The sequence below is a fragment of the Scleropages formosus genome, chromosome 18 (genome assembly GCF_900964775.1).
Source record: "Scleropages formosus chromosome 18, fSclFor1.1, whole genome shotgun sequence".
Lineage (NCBI taxonomy): Eukaryota > Metazoa > Chordata > Actinopteri > Osteoglossiformes > Osteoglossidae > Scleropages > Scleropages formosus.
The window spans coordinates 6,555,736-6,573,429 of record NC_041823.1 but is presented as its reverse complement, the minus strand read 5'-3'; the positions used below and the strand labels follow the sequence as shown (position 1 = coordinate 6,573,429).

At 42.2% G+C, this 17,694-nt stretch overlaps 1 non-coding gene across 1 annotated transcript; it reads left to right on the top strand.

Annotated features, from left to right (window-relative positions):
• The first annotated feature begins 17,385 nt into the window (after positions 1–17,385).
• On the top strand, positions 17,386–17,458 carry trnat-ugu (transfer RNA threonine (anticodon UGU)). The gene has a single exon. It is a non-coding gene; the product is annotated as a tRNA-Thr (tRNA).
• Positions 17,459–17,694: the final 236 nt, after the last annotated feature.

Below are 17,694 nucleotides of genomic sequence, written 5' to 3'. Positions count from 1 at the left end.
AGGACTGGTACAAAAAAAATAATTAGGAGAAATAGTAGTTATGCTTATTTATTTGGCTGACTCTTTTCTCTAAAGTACAGTTGGTCCCTGATGTCACGCAGAGGTGTGCATTAGGTGTATTAAATGCATTTTCGACTTATTTCAACTTCGATGATATTTTTGACTTCTGATGGGTTTCGCGGAACGTAACCCCATCGTAAATCGGGGACCACCTATGAATAGAAATCTATTAAAATAGTTTGTGAAATCCACATGATTTTAGAGAGAAGATGTAAGAAAAAAGTATCCTACATGTTCGTAGAAAAATGATACTCTTTTTGTCACATAAGGCAACATTACACAGTCCCAGGTTTTCTCAAGGTCATGGATCTCTTCTTCAAGGACAGCTGCCAAGAGTTGGTACAATGGTTGAGGCTGTGGCCTTGTACTCTGTACATTTATTTATTTAGCAGATGCTTTTCTCCAAAGCGACTTCCAATGAGCTCTATGTAGTGTTATGAGCCCACACACCTTATTCACCGCGATAACTTACACTGCTAGATACACTACTTACACTGGGTCACTCATCCATACATCGGTGGAACACACTCTCTCTGTCACTCACACACTATGTAGGAACCTGACCAGCATGTCTTTGGAGTGTGGGAGGAAACCAGAGCACCTGGAGGAAACCCACACACACGGGGAGGACATGCAAACTCAACACAGGCTAAGCAGCGATCGAACCCATGTGCTCTCACACCACCCAAGGACTGAGACAGCAGCACTACTGTGCTGCCTTTAAATAATGCTGTGTTTGTACTGTATCCGTTTACTACAATCTGGCCTTTGCCTCAGCTTGTATATTCTGGAAAAACAGTAATTATTTAATGTAATCACCTTTTCCTCTTTTTCATTTCAGAGCAGTTTTGAGACCAGTAAAGCCAACAGGATCCCATCTTTTCACCACCACCCCAGCCCAGCTGCAGGAGATTAACTGATCTGTTAATAAATTGGAAACAGAAGCAGGAATAGTAAGAATAAAGCTCTATTTCCTGAGCAAACAGAGCAAACGACATGCCGAGGCTAGAGCTTTCGAATAGCGTTGAAGACCAGCGTCACACTTCTCTATTTTAACTCTCAAATAAGACGAAAAGAGTTGGAGAATATGTTGCAAAAATATTGATTTCACATCCTGTAAATTGTGTTTCAAAAGATTATTATTATTATTAGCAGCCAAAGTATTTATTTAATATATTTCGTTTGCTGAGTGCGTCGTCCTTTAAGATGATCTGGAATTAAGGGCTTTTCACGCTCGGCGTATTGTACCGCGTGGTGGGGCTCCATTAAGCAGAATCAAAGCGGACATCGGGCCGCTCGGAGCCGCGCAATGCTGTGTCAGGCTGTGTTTCAATACATACACAACAAATCCGCCGCTTACGAGCACATGCAAACCCGCTCATTAAAAGATTAAGGGGGAGCCACGGTCCAAGCGGTTTGGAGGGCTACCGAACGGCGGCTTTCCGAAAGTCGATTGTGCAAGTTCGACGGCTGCTCGGGGGCATCGTCAACCGGCGGGGTGGGGCAGCATCCTCTGTCGGAAGGCGCGTGGGGATCTGCGTCGGGGAAAGGCGTCGAACTCACAACGCCGTGGGTCAGCCCACCTTAGGTGCAGCGGGGGTGGAGGGGGCTTGGTTTTCACGTGTTCCTCTGGGAGCATCCTGGGAGAAGACAGCGCGGACGTGTCTGACCGACTGAGCTGCAGGATTAGTCAAGGATCCATCTTGAGGCGCAGATAATGTTCTCTTCTCTGGCCGAGCCTCTCCGCCCTCAGCGGACCGCGGCTCGCGTGATAATGCCACGCGCGTTCACTCGGCCTTGGAAAAGACGGGAAAAGGCCTCTTACCGCATTTTAAGGAGCGGTATCCATTAGCGAGTGCATTTTATTTATTTATTTCGCTTTTTTTTTCTGGTTATGACAACTAGGTCAGGACAAAGACTTAAGAGTTTGATTGACCGAGCGCCACTCGTGTTTCGAAAGCAGCGAACGACACCAGTACTCCCACACAACACGGTAAAATCCTGTTCGAGAGCTTCATCGTTGGGACCCGTTTTTAGTAATGATCTCTTCTTGCGGGTGCCATATATATAAATATATGGAATTTCAGCCATAAAAATGCTGAAGAGTCTAGATGAACGGGGGTGCGGTGGTGCAGTGGGTTGGACCACGGTCCTGCTCTCCGGTGGGTCTGGGGTTCGAGTCCCGCTTGGGGTGCCTTGCGACAGACTGGCGTCTCGTCCTGGGTGTATCCTCTCCCCCTCTGGCCTTACGCCCTGTGTTACCGGGTTGGCTCCGGTTCCCCGCGACCCCGTCTGGAACAAGCGGTTCTGAAAGTGTGTGTGTGTGAGTCTAGATGAGAGCTTTGGCCACAGCGAGTGTTTCTGAGCTGCAGAAAACCCAGAAATATGGATCCGCAGCTGCGGACCGCAGGGAAGCTACTCATCATTCTTTCATTGCATCTTCTCAGGAAGAGCCCGAAAAATAAAAACTTGAAAAAGATGCTAATTTACTCACTACATCTTTGATTCCACCACATGCATTGCGACAAATGCAGAAGATTTACATATTCAGGTACTGTTTTCTGTCGCATTATAGGTCAGCGACAAAATTCGTTCTGAGAATTTTTCAGTTTGTCTTTTTCCGGTGTTGTCATTTTGAAGAAGTTTGGGGAAAATCGACAAGATCCGTATGAATCATTTACAGAGCTATTTTATATTTATTCTCAGCAGGTTGGCCTCTATTGTCTTCGCGCAAGCGAATTACACGTGTTTCTACAGTTCCGCACAGCGCTTGTCACGTTGGAAAATAAAGGACACCCGGCACCTTCGCTCCGGCAATGCGGGCTTGAGCAAATTTAATTTACAGCCATTTTTCTCATTACCTTTACATCCCGAGCTTTTAAAACACTGAAGTGACTGTTCTTTTCCCTTGTAAAGGAACCCATTATCAAAGCATTAAGATATGATTAAAGTGACATTTTCTTAAGAAAACCGAGTAGGGGAAAAAAAAGCATTCTGAGAGGAACGAGAACTACGTCCTCCAGATCTTATCGCGGAGGCATACATACTGATCTTTGAAGGAGCTTATTACCGGGTACGCCAAGGAGACAAGCGTGAGGGTGTACGGATCAGAGGCATGTTAAGTAAAGTGCACCTGCTAGATTTCCCTATCATGCAGTGTCAGTCAGCACTGAGCTGTTGCCAAAAAGTAAAAAGTGCTTCCTCGCATTTTTTAATATCGGGCCCTCGGCGCACATTTTCTCGTCTTTCGTCGACCGGTGGGCCAAGATAAAAACTTCGGAGAGTGGAAGTTATGAACGTACTCATGTCTCAACAATTAGTCTAAGAGTTATGACATATGACATGTACGGTAAAGACAGGTATGAATGTAGTTGGTGCCACTTGTTTCAGAAATCTGTTCATATATAAATATATAAATATATAAATCATATATACACACACACACACACACACTATCTGAAACCACTTGTCCCAAGCCTAACCCGGTAACGGAGGGCGCAAGGCTGGAGGGGGAGGGGGCACACCCAGGACGGGACACCAGTCCATCACAAGGCACCCCAAGCGGGACTCAAACCCCAGACCCAATGGAGAGCAGGTCCTGGCCAAACCTGGAGCGCCACCGCACTGCCGCACCCCCCCAAAAAAAAAACTTAGCTACTAATACCCTACTGTAGACCAGAAGCCTGACTGATAATTTAAACAGTCCATTAACACATATTTTGTATGTTATATGTATTATACACTGTATTCTTACAATAAAGCCATCTAGAAAATGTTAAGAAAATCATAAGGAAGAAAAAATACATTTAGAGTACTGTACTGTATTTAGGGGGGTGGCGGTGGTGCAGCGAGTTTGGCCGGCACCTGCTTTGTGGTGGGTCTGGGGTTCGAGTCCTGCTTGGAGTGCCGTATAGCAAACTAGCGTCCCGTCCAGGGTGTGGCCTCCCATGCCCCATGCCCCACATTGCCAGGTTAGGCTCCGACTCGGTGCAACCCCCGCATGGGACAAGCAGCTGTAGACATTGTGTGTGTGTGCTCTATTTATCGATACCGTAACTTTACATCACCTGTTTACAAGATGAATCGTCTGTCTGTCTATCAGTACCTACATCAATATTGTCTTATATGATACAAAACACTGTAAGTATTTATTGAAAAAAATCCGCTTATAAGTTGACCCGCACAGTTCAAACCCGTGTTGTTCGTGGGTCAACTGTGTGTGTATATATATATATATATATATATAGCTTGACCAGATGATAAACAATAGATAATATAAAAAAAAAATCACCTGTTTATTCATTCATTCATTAATTTTCACTAACTGTCCTGGAATGATTGGGTGCAAACCTGGAGGGGGTTACAGACTGGATGGGGCACGAGTCCATCACAGTAATGTAAAATAATAATTAATAATTTTTACATGGCAAATGAGGGACAGGTTGCTTGAAATGAGTGGTAAAAGCTAAATAGAACAGATCTCCAAACAAACTCTCACTGAAACCTTAACGCTTGACTGGCATCATAATACTAACAAATTTAGGTCACCTTTTTGTAACTTTTTCGATAATGCCTCCCCCACTAAATATTATAACCTTTTGCCGTTTCTGTGAAATTCAGGGAAGTTCAGTGTGACCCAGCTGTTCCCCTCCTAAATCGGAGAGTCTGGACAAATGCTGGTGTGAAATTAACAAGTAAATGATGTTACTTGTTCACCTAAATCGCCGAAGTACGTCCATGTGATTTTCATGTTTCCAGCCCTCGTTCCTAGAGCTACGATAGGTCATCATACCTTGTTTAACCACATTTCGATTCATACCGCATTGCCCAGAGGTCTTCTGCGGAAAGGTGCTCCTCCGAATTAGGCGAGCTACTTTCGCAGTACATCGGCAGGGATAGGGCCATACAGTCGGGCTGTTCCGTTACCATGGAGGGAGCCTAGAAAGTTGTTGCTAAACATATTTGACCAACAAAAAACCCACTAATGCCTCTCTGTTTCAGTTCTGTTATTTTATCACCCTTCTCTTTTTCAATTTTAAACGGGGTCAAGATGCAGCTAAGTGTTTTCCTGAGCGTATCTTGCATTTGGGCGAATGATGAGAATACTCTAAGAGCAATACAGGTCTATTAGAACACGGAGGGAATCGAAAGGACGACATCACAATGAGAATAATTGGAACTTGTTTAGAATTGATGGAGGCACCTGAAGTGAGCGAGGTGGCAGAGAGCGAGCTGCTCTAGATAAGGCTGCGCAGTGATTTACCCCGAACGCGAAGTGGTAGCTCTTTTCGCGGACCAATCAGATTTCGGCTGCTCAGGTGCAGCTACGTCGCCGAAAGCGTCGGGCTTTTAGCGCCACGTTGGGAACTCTTAACGACGTTCCCCTGCGCGGATCTGGATCGCAATCTGGTTATTTCTTGCCATCCACCGCTCTTCAAAGCAAATATAAATGGGCTTTTCCATTTATAAAGTGACCTCATTCCCATCCAGGCCCTGAGATAAAGACGAAGGTAAACCGAAACCAAACTTTTATTTTATGTTTGTGAGCCTTGGCTGCCATAGAGCGGCACGAAAACGAATAATTCATTGTCGGGAGATGTGAACCGAGATAAGGTGGCGACATTTTGATTTATAGCTTGATTTACTCCCCACCGTATGAGCGGGAAAGCAGACCGCACCGCACCCACCCCCCCCAACCCCCACACCCTTCCCGGAATCGGGCTTTCAGCTACCGTGAGGCCCGCATCATCCCGTCAGATGTTCGGCACACCCGTCCCAGTCGTCAAAGAGGAAGCTGGAGGGCCGCGTGCGACGCCTAATCACAGGGAATCGCTGAGCAGCACGACATAAAACAACGCTCCCCCGATGAGATCTTTCCCCGAAAACGTTACTGGGATGGTGGCAGCTGGGGTGAGGGAAGCGGCGGGGGGGTCTCCAAATCTCCGCTCACCGCTCTCCTGCTGAGTTATTAAATCTGACCTCCGCTTAATTAAAATAGCGCACTATCTTCCGCTGACTAAAAAGAGGCAGTTTGAGAATTATTCCAACTAATCGCTCATTAAGATTCCAGAAAACAACAAGGAACTTATGAAAGCTATATCTATTTTTGGTGGCACAGAGAAAGGAGAACTATCTGACAATTGCATTTGCCAGGCGGCAAATGAGCAAATATAAGCATATTAGGGAAGGATTCGGAGGCTCTCTCGCTAAGTCGATACGGACAGATAGCCGCTCTAAATCTGCGAGAGCAAACGGCACAAATGGTGTCATCGAGTGGAGGAAGGAGAAAGGGTCCTGGCCTAATGATGGCAAGTACACAAAAGGCATGGTGCACAGCAGCCATAATAACATCAGGGATATTGCCTAATGAAATATGAAAATGTGCATTGAAAATGCATTCATGCACTCCTTTCTGTTACAAAAATATTCTTAATCTGTTTGTTTTATTCTCATAGTCTTTTTGTTAGCAGCAAGACGTTTTCAGTAGGTTTTGGGGGGGAGGAAAGTAATATTCACAATGGTCAAATCCATATCCAAACGAGAGGATTTTTGTTGCTGTTGTCTTTTCCTTCCATCTTGAATATTGGCCCTTGCTGCCATGGGGGCTGTAATTCGGCAGCACGGCGTGTTAAGAGGATATCATTATCATGTGTTTGTGGAGTAAGCCGCAGATTTGGTTAAATATAGTAGTTTTTTTTGTTTCCGGCTCTTTCATTTCGGTGCAAAAGCTGGGTCAAGCCGAACTCTCCTGTGGCGGGTGACGCGTATGAGGCAGCCAAAGCTTCTCTTCTGACACGAACGCAGCCAATATCGATGCTGTGTTCAAAAACTGATTGAAAAGCGACTTACATGTTTCAAAGCATGCTGGGAATTGGGGGCCCGGCGACGGCCCAGAGCATTAAAGTGTAGACAATCTTACCAGTGTACTATAAAAAGGCTCGCCACACTGAAACACGAACAGTGGAAAAGAGCTGGCCTCCACATTTATAGTCCGTTTCCAAAAGTTCCTGGAAATGTACTCCTTCGAGATATATATATAACCAGGAATATATTTTTTTTTGTGCTAATTTAAATTCAGCTGATGCTTTTTCTAAAGCAACTTTCAATTATTTACCCATTTGTACAGCTGGGTAATTTTACAGGAGCAATTTAGGATAAGTACCTTGCTTAAGGGTACTACAGCCAAAGACAGGAATCAAACCTATAACCTTTGGGTCTAAAGATAGAAGCAGCAAGGAGTATGCTACCAGCAGTCTTTATGACACGAGACCATATACTACTCCTCTAACACGAGAAGTAAGCAGAGCAAAGGGGTGAGCTCAGCTGGAACTGATGGCAGAACTGTAGACACTGACAGCCAGCGGTTCTGGGGCAGCGGGGAGGTCGTCTTGCACCTGCAGCCTTTGGACAGTCCTTAAAGACTTTGCATCTGGAACTGGGTGTTAACAGTCTATATATATATATATATATATTGTTAATGATCAATTCATACTAGCACTGCTTTGTGAAAGATGGAAAAACAGACTTTGGAGCGGAAAGTGGATCATGTGCACATGCTCAATTTGATCTATATGTATGTTTGCAGTAATAGATGCCTTATTACATTGTTTAAATTTGACTGAAGTGGAGGCGTCTGAAGTGATGGAGGTTGGAGTGGGCAAGCAGTGATTTGCATAAAACACACACACACTCATAGAGGTATACGTACATACGCACATACGTACAAATGTTGGCATTGTGGTTAGAGTCACAGAGGTTTATAACCTTGCTCCTGCTGCAGTACCCTTGAACACAGTATACTTACCCTAGGAACTGCTCCAGTAAAATAATCCAGCTGTATATATATGATATCCCGTGTTGCTTTAGAAAGAAAATACAATAATTCATGCAAATATATAAATAACGATTTTGTATTGTACTCCCCACCACTAATATTGGTCCCTGACAGGTTGTCACACCCCTGACATACGTACATATGACGTAGGCAGCACCGTACCCGATACTTTACCTACCTGGAAGGGTAAGGAGGAAGGTACCGGTCAGTGGGAACACATGACATGGGGCTGCTGGAGGTGAACATGGCTTTTTTTCCTGTGGGTTTACCATGGATTTACTATGGATCTACTCTGCCTCTTGTGTGTTCAGAAATTCACCCGCATCACCAAAATAAGGGTTTTTAAGTCGCTCCATCATGCGTTCCTGTATGAAATGTGCTCTGCGGAGTTTGTCCGTATCACTTACTGTACAGCATCTCAAAGGCATAAATCATACATTTCCAGCCCTCATGATTTTTGCATGAATTATGCGGGTGTGGAAGTGGGTCAGAAAACACGGGCTGCGCTTCAGAGGGGGCGAGGAGGGTGGGGGGCGGCGTGGCGTGGACCGATCGCCGTTTCGCTCGCTGGAGTTTGCGAAGTTGCACGTGCAAGCAAGCATGCGCGCGCACGCGAGGCCACGCCCTGCGCGCGCCGCCGCAGCGAGCCGCCCCGTGATACAATAAAGATGATCCGGCGCACGGCGTGAGCCGGGTTTGTGTTGCGAGAAGGTTGCCGCTGCATTATGAATGAACTCTTAACCGCAGACGCGCATAATTTATTCAGGCGCATCGCAGACAAGATCTCGATGGAGGAAAGAGATATGGAAATGATAATAAAGACATTCAATTAAATGCCTCCGTGGGAGGGGATTATGCTCAGATTTTGAGATGTGTGCATATCAAACACGAAATCTGTGGTAGATTGTCACAGCCGCGCACTTCCTTGTTTATCAGCGGTCTTCATATTCGTTCAAGCTGAACCGCAACGCGAGGAGACGCGCGAGACGCAGATGGTCCGCCCGATAGCGCTCAATCAGCGCGCGACAATGACGGGCGCTGCGCGGGGACGAGCGGGAAATCGCCTCGACGTTTCTGCTCTCCTCCTCGCGAAATGCCCGCGCTGAGCAAAAAAAGCAGACATGAAATATTGATCAGTGATGTTATTTATTATTTATCATATTAATCCAAGCAATTGCAAGCAAGTCTTAATTATTAGTAACATCTGTAAGTCCGTAACTGCGCTTCATTTTTTAAATTTAAATACAGAATTTAAAAAAAAAAAAAAAAAAAGAGCATAAGGTTTTACATACCTGAATGTTTTCATAAGCTTCTTTTCATGTTGACTTTGGAATGGAATGGACTTTCTTAAAACTCAGCTTGTTTTTTAAGCACTTGTGTAAGGTATTAATGTTATTGTACGCGCTTGTTCTGAATATCAATGCCACATATGTATATATCTGTCTCAAAGGTCATATTACATATTTATATATGTCTCAAAGTTGTTTAGCATCCCCATTGTCTACGGTAAATTAATGTTAATGAGGTTTTCGAATTTTTAAATAATATTTAACAGCATAATATGAAGTAGATTTAAACTGTTTGGGGAAATCTTTTATTTATCATATCTAGGAATGTCGTATGGTTCATGTTTTTTGCAACTGCAGAAGGAGGGTAAGATTAAACTGAAGACATCCCAGGATGCGATCCTTATGAGTGCGAATATGACCTAATCTTTCCTGAAAAAAAGTTACTGTTACGTTTCCCTAAAATATTTTGAATAAAATATATTCACGTTGTTTTTTACATATTTTAAATACGATTATTTATGAATTTTCCTTTTTAATTGTACATACCTCTAGACCAGTCTAAAATAACATCAGTAAAGTTATTTTATGAGACAGACCCTCAAACACTCTGCAAAAACACAGGTAAGAGGACACAATAAAGACAGTAAAACGAGATTTGTAGTGAATTAGAAGGAGGTGGGACACAGGAGCGAAACTTACTCAATGGTGACACCTAGTGGCTTCTATGGAAAACCGCACAGTGCTATTAGAAAGTGGAAAAATCTCGCATGTGCCGCGTTATCTGCACTTCACACAAAAGTAATGAATATGATGCCAAGTTAATTCTAAGTAAAAGCACGAGTAAAACCATCCCGTCAACATTAAAAGTCAGATAAATAAAGTGTCTCACTGGAGAGTGACTGAACGTTATACCCAAGACGTGATCACCCCACGCCACGGTCATTTTCGTGTTTGCTGTTTACTGGTCTGATTGCAAATAACCACAAGTCCAAGGCTGTAATTTTTGAAAGAACATGAAAACAAGAAAAAAGTGTGATATTTCTCCAAGGGATGGAAAAGCCAAAGGACACGTGTCTGTTGCTATGTGCCACACGAATCCACTCCACTCACTGTCCTTTCCCTCCGGATCCAGCCTAGACCAGACACAATTAAATGATGCAAAACATAGACAATACACGCAGAAGTGGAAGGGCTGTGTGCGCAGCGAGCCGAAACACCCCGCCGACAGACCCTCTTCATTTCGCAGAGGAGGGAAATGTCTGTAAGAGAGTCGTCGTTCAATTTTTCGCGTCGAAGGCGAAACACCGGGGAAAATGGCGCGCCGCGAGAACGACGAAGAGCGAACAGCTTTTTCGGGAACAGTGAGTCCGCGAGCGAAGACGAAACGAGAATGAATGAGCGCCGGACTAAAACTATGAGGGAGGTTATAATTTCGTCACACGAATTCTGTCACGTCAGCCTGGGTGTTCGGCGATTTTATTACAACTGTTGTTGTTTAATATACCGCGTTGTGTTTTCTTCTTTACTTGTTTCTGTTAATCTTTCAGAAATAGCTCCTTTCCGAACAGTCACTCGTGTTAAGAAAATGTCCGCAAACGGGATCATATCGGTTATTAGAAATGGGAGAAGCCGACTGGTGACGACTGCTCGGCACTGGTATGAATTGGAGAAGACTGGTAAGAACTGGTTTAAACTGGTACAAACCGGTTTGAACCAGTTGGTGGAGGTTCTGCGTTTTTTTTCTGGGAAAAATTCTGTGAATGTTGGTTTGGGAGAACGTATTTTTAGTTGGGTAACACCGCATCTACTTCGAATCATGCATCGATGGCAAGCGTGTTGTTAATGTAAATATTTAAATGCTATCATTAATAAAATATTTAATATTTACATTATATAATCAGCAAACTTGACGTAACAATGAATGTGAGGAACAGGAAGTGACTGAAAACAGCGGTGCAGAACTCAACTGTTGTACGAATTAGCCTCTTTATTCCCAAACAGTTTTCAGGTTTTTTTAAAGTTATATTTGTTTATGTTTCCTATTGAAATCTTGGGTTGTTTACTAACGATTCAAGGTAAAACGTCAGGCTGTTGAAGATTCAGATATGGGCGCAGTTGCATTTTTAACGATCTGGTTTGGATCGATATCATTTTTTTTTTTGTCTTGTTTTGGATGTCAGGTGTCTTCCTTAGTTCCTGTTTATTCTTTCATAGGTCTTGATTCTAAACTGAGATTACAAAATTCAGTGTGAAAAACTTAAACCAAAGCAGTGGAAAAACAGCGGAGGTTTTAGTTGATTCAGCCGCGTGACTGCGAATTTAGCGCAGAGTTTAACCAAATTTGTGACTAAAATGACACTGAGCCATTTAGTCTTAAGCTACGATTACATTTTCACTTACAATATTAAGACAGACAGCAACCTTTAAAAATCTCTCACCTATTTTTAATGTAAACTGTGCAATATATACGTATGCCTTTACATTAAGGATAAATGAAGAACAGTTTGAGTAAATTAAATTTTGATGAGCACAATTTTCCTTTTGAGTTATTGTTTTAATGTATTTATTTGATGAATTATTGTCAGGCTCTATGCTATGGTTATGGCTCAGACTCTTCACCAATTCAGTCATAGATTGACATTTTCTTTACCTTCTAATGTACTTTTTCGGATGACATAAATGCAGTCGGCTCTTGTAGCTTTGCTATGAATTCCATACTTGCACTTACCGTGAAAAACTACCATTTAGACAAAATTCTAATACTTATCTTTGTAAACAACACTCTGGTTGCTTGAAATACTCTAGTATTCTCAGGTGTGTTTTGAAATAAATGTAGGAAATCTTGATTAAGTTCTAATACTATATATTCTGCATGATCGAGAATATATTTTTACCCCAATCAGCATATAAAGTCTATTCTTTTAACTAGAAATGTAATAAATGGTTGCCTTTGTACCTTGTTTGAGAGATATGAAATATGCAGCATTTTTATCAGTCAGTTTTATTTGGAGTGTCTGTGACACATTTGTAATGATATACAGTAAATATGGCAGTCAGTTTTTTTAATTGATAGGTTTTTATGACTGACCTTCTGAAGACATTCCAGCTGAATAGATATATTCTAGTGTTTCATAAAAGGACTGAAGTGGTTGTGTATGTTTATGTAATGAAAGGAAAAAAGGTTTCATAACAAACCCCACAAAAGCAAATAACTGATTTGCTCACATTTCTAGTATACAATTTTTTTTCGTCTTGCCTCGGGGACTGAAATTACTTCACTTCCAGTAAAATGCAGTATCGCGTAGCTCAGATATGTCGTCTTCATACTGGTTTCACAGTGAATATATATTTAGCAAATGTAAAATCACTTTTAGAAAATGCATTTAAAAACGTTACAGACTCTAGCAGAAGTGGTAATGGGTGGAACTAAACAAACAGCATTGGACATCTTACCATTCAGTGTTGGAAATTCATGAAAGCCACACATTTTAGAAGAAATTCACTTTCTTTATGGATCCGGAGTCTAAGCCTTAAAGTTTCCCAATGGCCACTTTGCTGAAGGTGGGAGAAGTTCTGTGCAGTACTCTGGAGCCCTCTGTCTTCTCGAACCTGACTCGCTCACACACATATACACACGAGGACATAGTGCCGTAATGCAACATGCCACCTGTACTGTTTTGCCGCAGAACGTCTGCAACAGTGTGCAGTGTTGTTAAGGTGTTTTTATTTTGTGTCGCATTGTCAGCCTAGCCGTAGCTTGAACAAAGCTGCTATATAACCAATCAGTTCACTTTGATGTACGCAATTTTATGCACATATATTGTACTCGCGGTTATTTTTATTGTCGGGGAAATTGTTTCGGTATCTGAAAATCTACCCATTAAGTATGAAGCCACGCGCAACAGAGTCGTCGAGTTTCTTCGCCTGATGCCCTGCCTGTGATAAGTAGCTTTTTGTTGAATTTAACAGCCATTTTGCACCGCTGTAGAAAAGTCACAGAGCGTGATTTAATCTGCGCCACATTATTAGATGTGACACAATGCATAATGGGCCTGTGCCTCGGCTATATAAAGTAAACAAACTTCTTTGTTCCACCGCAGTGACTCAACAGAGTGGGAGCCACCAATCCAGAAATACCGACTCCCAAAATAGATTAACCAGGACGCAGCCAGTCAAAGGCCTTTCTCTGAAGGTGCTGTCAGCATCTGCACATGCAGAAAAGCTTAATCAGAAAGATACCAGTAAAGTGCATGTAATACTTTAGAGATTTAATGCAGTTTTTAATTGGATAGAGGCCCATTATTTTTCAATACAGAATGGGCAGTGAGGCACAAAGCCCTTGAATATTTTTTTGCAAATCGTGTTCGACAGCATAATGATTAACCGTGGCACTAAATTTGCCTCACAAAATGAAAAGCAAACTTCATGCAAGGCGTAATTTAATTGTTTCCCCTCACATTCTCTGCCTCCCATTGTTGGAAGCTTAACATTTTTAGAGCCTGCTTAACAGCTTCCGTACGACGCTTGACTTGTGACAATGTGTCTGACAAGTGTTCTGTGGTACCAAGAGCCCGACTTTTTCTTCCCCTGTACTGACCTGTTGGACAATATATGTGCGCGTGTACACACACACACACACACACACACATATATATATAAATATATACAGTTGTGCTTTTTCCAGGCATGGATAAAAAAATATTTACAGAGGAATAAGACATTTTAATGCTCCACTCGATTTTTTTCCCCACTGTTCAACCTTTCAGCATCAGTATAATATTGTTTTTATACACTTGTCTGTGTGTTTGTGTGTTTGTGTGTGTGCTATCAGGACAACAGGGCAAATGAAGTGATGAGCGGACAGCGTGTTGTGCCAAAAGCCAGAAGGTTGCAGATGCAAATCCCCAAAAGGGTGCAGTTATTGTATCTTTGAACTTGCATTCATATAATATTTTTGCACTGCATAAATAAAACAGTTTTAAGAATTATTGTTCCTTGTCCAATAGGTAATGCAATGTCTACGTAATGTTTTCAGTCACACTACAACTTACAGTAGGATGAGAGCAAGAAGCCATCTTATACAGAATAACGTAATTGTCCGTTTTGAAATGTTTCGTTCCTAAAACTTTCCTCTTAAGTGAATTACAGTCCTCCCTTTTGTCAAGTTGGATTTTATTTGACAAATTCAAATGAAGTTCCCTGCTCAAAGGCAATATAGCAGGATTTCTGCTGGGACTGAACTGGCAACCCTCAGGCTGTATATTCATAAACGCTGTTTTTACACTGCTGTTGTCTGTGAACTACACCATCGCCCCTTTGCATGTCCTGCATACATGTCCAAGGGGAAGTTGAGACTTTTGCATGGCAAATGGTTTTGTTCCGGGTGCATTTAACAGTGTTTATTTCTATTGCTCAGATGTAATGTGCAGTTTTAGCAACTGAGAAGGTTGTTCGGATCACCATTTACTGCTAAAATTCCGCTAACTGCATTAACTGAGAGGGGGTGCGGTGGCGCGGTGGCGCAGTGGGTTGGACTGCTGTCCAGTGGGTCTGGGGTTCGAGTCCCGCTTGGGGTGCCTTGCGACGGACTGGCGTCCCGTCCTGGGTGTGTCCCCTCCCCCTCCGGCCTTACGCCCTGTGTTGCTGGGTGGGCTCTGGTTCCCTGTGACCCTGTGTGGGACAAGCGGTTCAGAAAATGTGTGTGTGTGTGTGTGTGTGTGCATTAACTGAAAACCTACATGGACACTGACCAGAACCCATGTTAAAGTGAAATGAATAAATATGCATTAAAATAAATATACCGTGCATGAATGTGTTGAAGCTGTAAGAGCATCTGAACTTTTTGTACTTATTTTTAATTAGTTCACTTCTCAAACATGGCATCTCAGAAGCAGCTTTTTCACCAAAGTTTTTTTTTTGGCAGGTTAGCTCCCTTTTTAAAAATGACATGCAAATTTCAGGGGGGGTTCCCTCCCAAAGCCAGGGGGAGGATTCAAACATGCAATTAGTTTACTACATCCTCCCAAGGGGAAGAGTTAAAAGCAACACTCACAACGGCATCTTATCTAACAAATGTCAGCACCATTAACTGTAAGGCTCAAGCAGGGCTTCAGAAACAGAATACACTGCTCCCCCCCCCCCCCCCAAGTTATTTTAGGCTTCATTCTGCAAATGAACCTGCATGATAATGAACACATGAAATTTCAGCTGAAAAATGCAAAACTTTATTTTGATTACTGAATAACTACAGTGCGTGGTGTTTAATGCATTCATTTCCCTAGATGCTCCCTTCATTTTGCGCCTTTGGTTTGTAATTTAGATATTTAAATTATTGGCACTACATTCAGTGTATGGAAGCAACCTACAAAAATGAAAACTTCTGATATGCATCCAATTTAAATAAGACATAAACATTTCTTGGAGAATTTTAGTTGCACTCAACATTATTATGGATAAACAGTTATGCACACAGTGTTTAGGGACAAACTTTTTCTTGGTTTGAATACAGGACATAAGGGGAACTCCAATTTGCATATTGTGAAGACATTTAAATGGAACAAACAAAACGTTGCTGGGTAAACACTATCCATATTACGTGAAACTACAATCCAGGGCCTTAAAAGCATTTCATTCTCATTTTGGTTCGGTTAATTATGTTTTATTTTAGAAACGGGCTTCCAGCACAGTCCTGTTTTATATATTCATATTGAGATGCATTGATTCTCGTGTGTGCGCATTTGCCGTGTTCAGTCCTCTGCTTTCAGGCTTACCCAACATGTACTCTTCTGGGTCCTGCAAATATAATTATATTCTCAGCCTTCTCACAAATGGGCAGTGCACCAAATACAAAGTCGACAAATTTAATTCACACAGCACATTATAAACCCCTTTTCATGATTACTTTTGCTTGCTGCTTTTTATGCCGTCTTTGAGCATACCTGTTTACGCACACCTGTAATGTACCTATAGATACTGCGGTATCAGGGAGAAACAGAGGGCCTGTGTGTTTTAAAAGTACAAAGTATCTAGAAAGGAGGGGAGGGGGATCAAGAGGATTAGGAAAGAAAGTGAAAAGAAATTAAGGGGAAAAGGAGAAAATAACATCAAACCACTGTCTTATAGAAACAATAAATGTTTCACACTTCTTGATGGATTATCTAAAACAAAATATATAAAAGAAGCAGGAAAGTTTTGCGCAGATTTCACTGGAACAATTAGGAGGAAAGGATTATTTTTTTCCTTCGTTCTTTCTGTCATTTAAAAAAAATATAATACCATACAGAATAGCCATAGGTAACAAAGAATGGATCCATACTGTACAAAGGAAATTCTGCCCTTAATTAAAACTTTCTTCATTCTCATTATTGTTCTCTTTTATTGCTACAAATGCTCTATATATTGTTAAAGGTTATATGTAACCTTGATATTTAATATGTGACAAGGTTGGACTACAGGTGGACAATTTTGACATAAAGCATCAACATTTCACACGTATAACAACGTTATAACTTTTATGGAACAAGTGATTTAGAAGCTGTCTTGGATTTAGTGTAAAACATATTTGTCCAAACATTTCTCCTTAATATTATGCTTAACTACATTTCTTATCTGAACTCGCTACAAAATAATGCTCCTGAAATAATGCAAAAAGAAGAATAATCCCTGGGTTTTATATGGTGAAAATGTTTACAGCGGTTGAGTAATAGTACACTTGCACTGCGATGGCTTGTTTTGATGACGGCTTCTATGGAAAATTCTGGAGGGCGCGTTTGGCCCGTTGCACGGAGTTTATGAGAAACTCTGCAGCCCGTTACAAAACAAACCCAACACACGAGAGGGCGTCATGCATTCGTCCTATGCGCAGTCAGCTTAAGTTTCACATGTAAAATATGAATGCAAAATGTGTAACTTTAATCATCTACATTAATTGCTACAGTTAAATAAATGCACAACAATGTTGTCATTGCATGTACAGTAGGTGACAGTGTCTGAATGAAGGCGCTCTAATGAATTCTGTCGCTGTAATTCACCAGAGTGCCAGCAGGGGGCGCCAATGTTTTAATACTTTGCCTACAGCCTCTGGTTTGGGGATGGGATCTCAGGTGGGACCCTTACATCTGTTGTGCCCTTCAGTTGAAGACAGGCAAAAATAATAATAAACACAGGCATGATCAGGTAAGTGTCAAGCTGGTATGCGAAGCAGGCTCCATAGCTCAGTGGTTAGAGCACTGGTCTTGTAAACCAGGGGTCGTGAGTTTGATCCTCGCTGGGGCCTCACCCTTAGCGCTGTTCTTCTTTGGGTGAAGGTGAAAAACAGGGGTGTTGGTGGGGTCTTTGTGGCCTCACCAACCTGCGTGTCTGTTTTGATTGCTGCTTTTTAATGCCGTCTTCAAGCCTACCTGTTTATACACACCTGTAATGTACTGCGGGAAGCAGAGGGCCTGTGTGTTTTACATGTACATGCATGTATATCTGTCCAGTACGTACTGTGGTCTCATATCTGAAGACCTA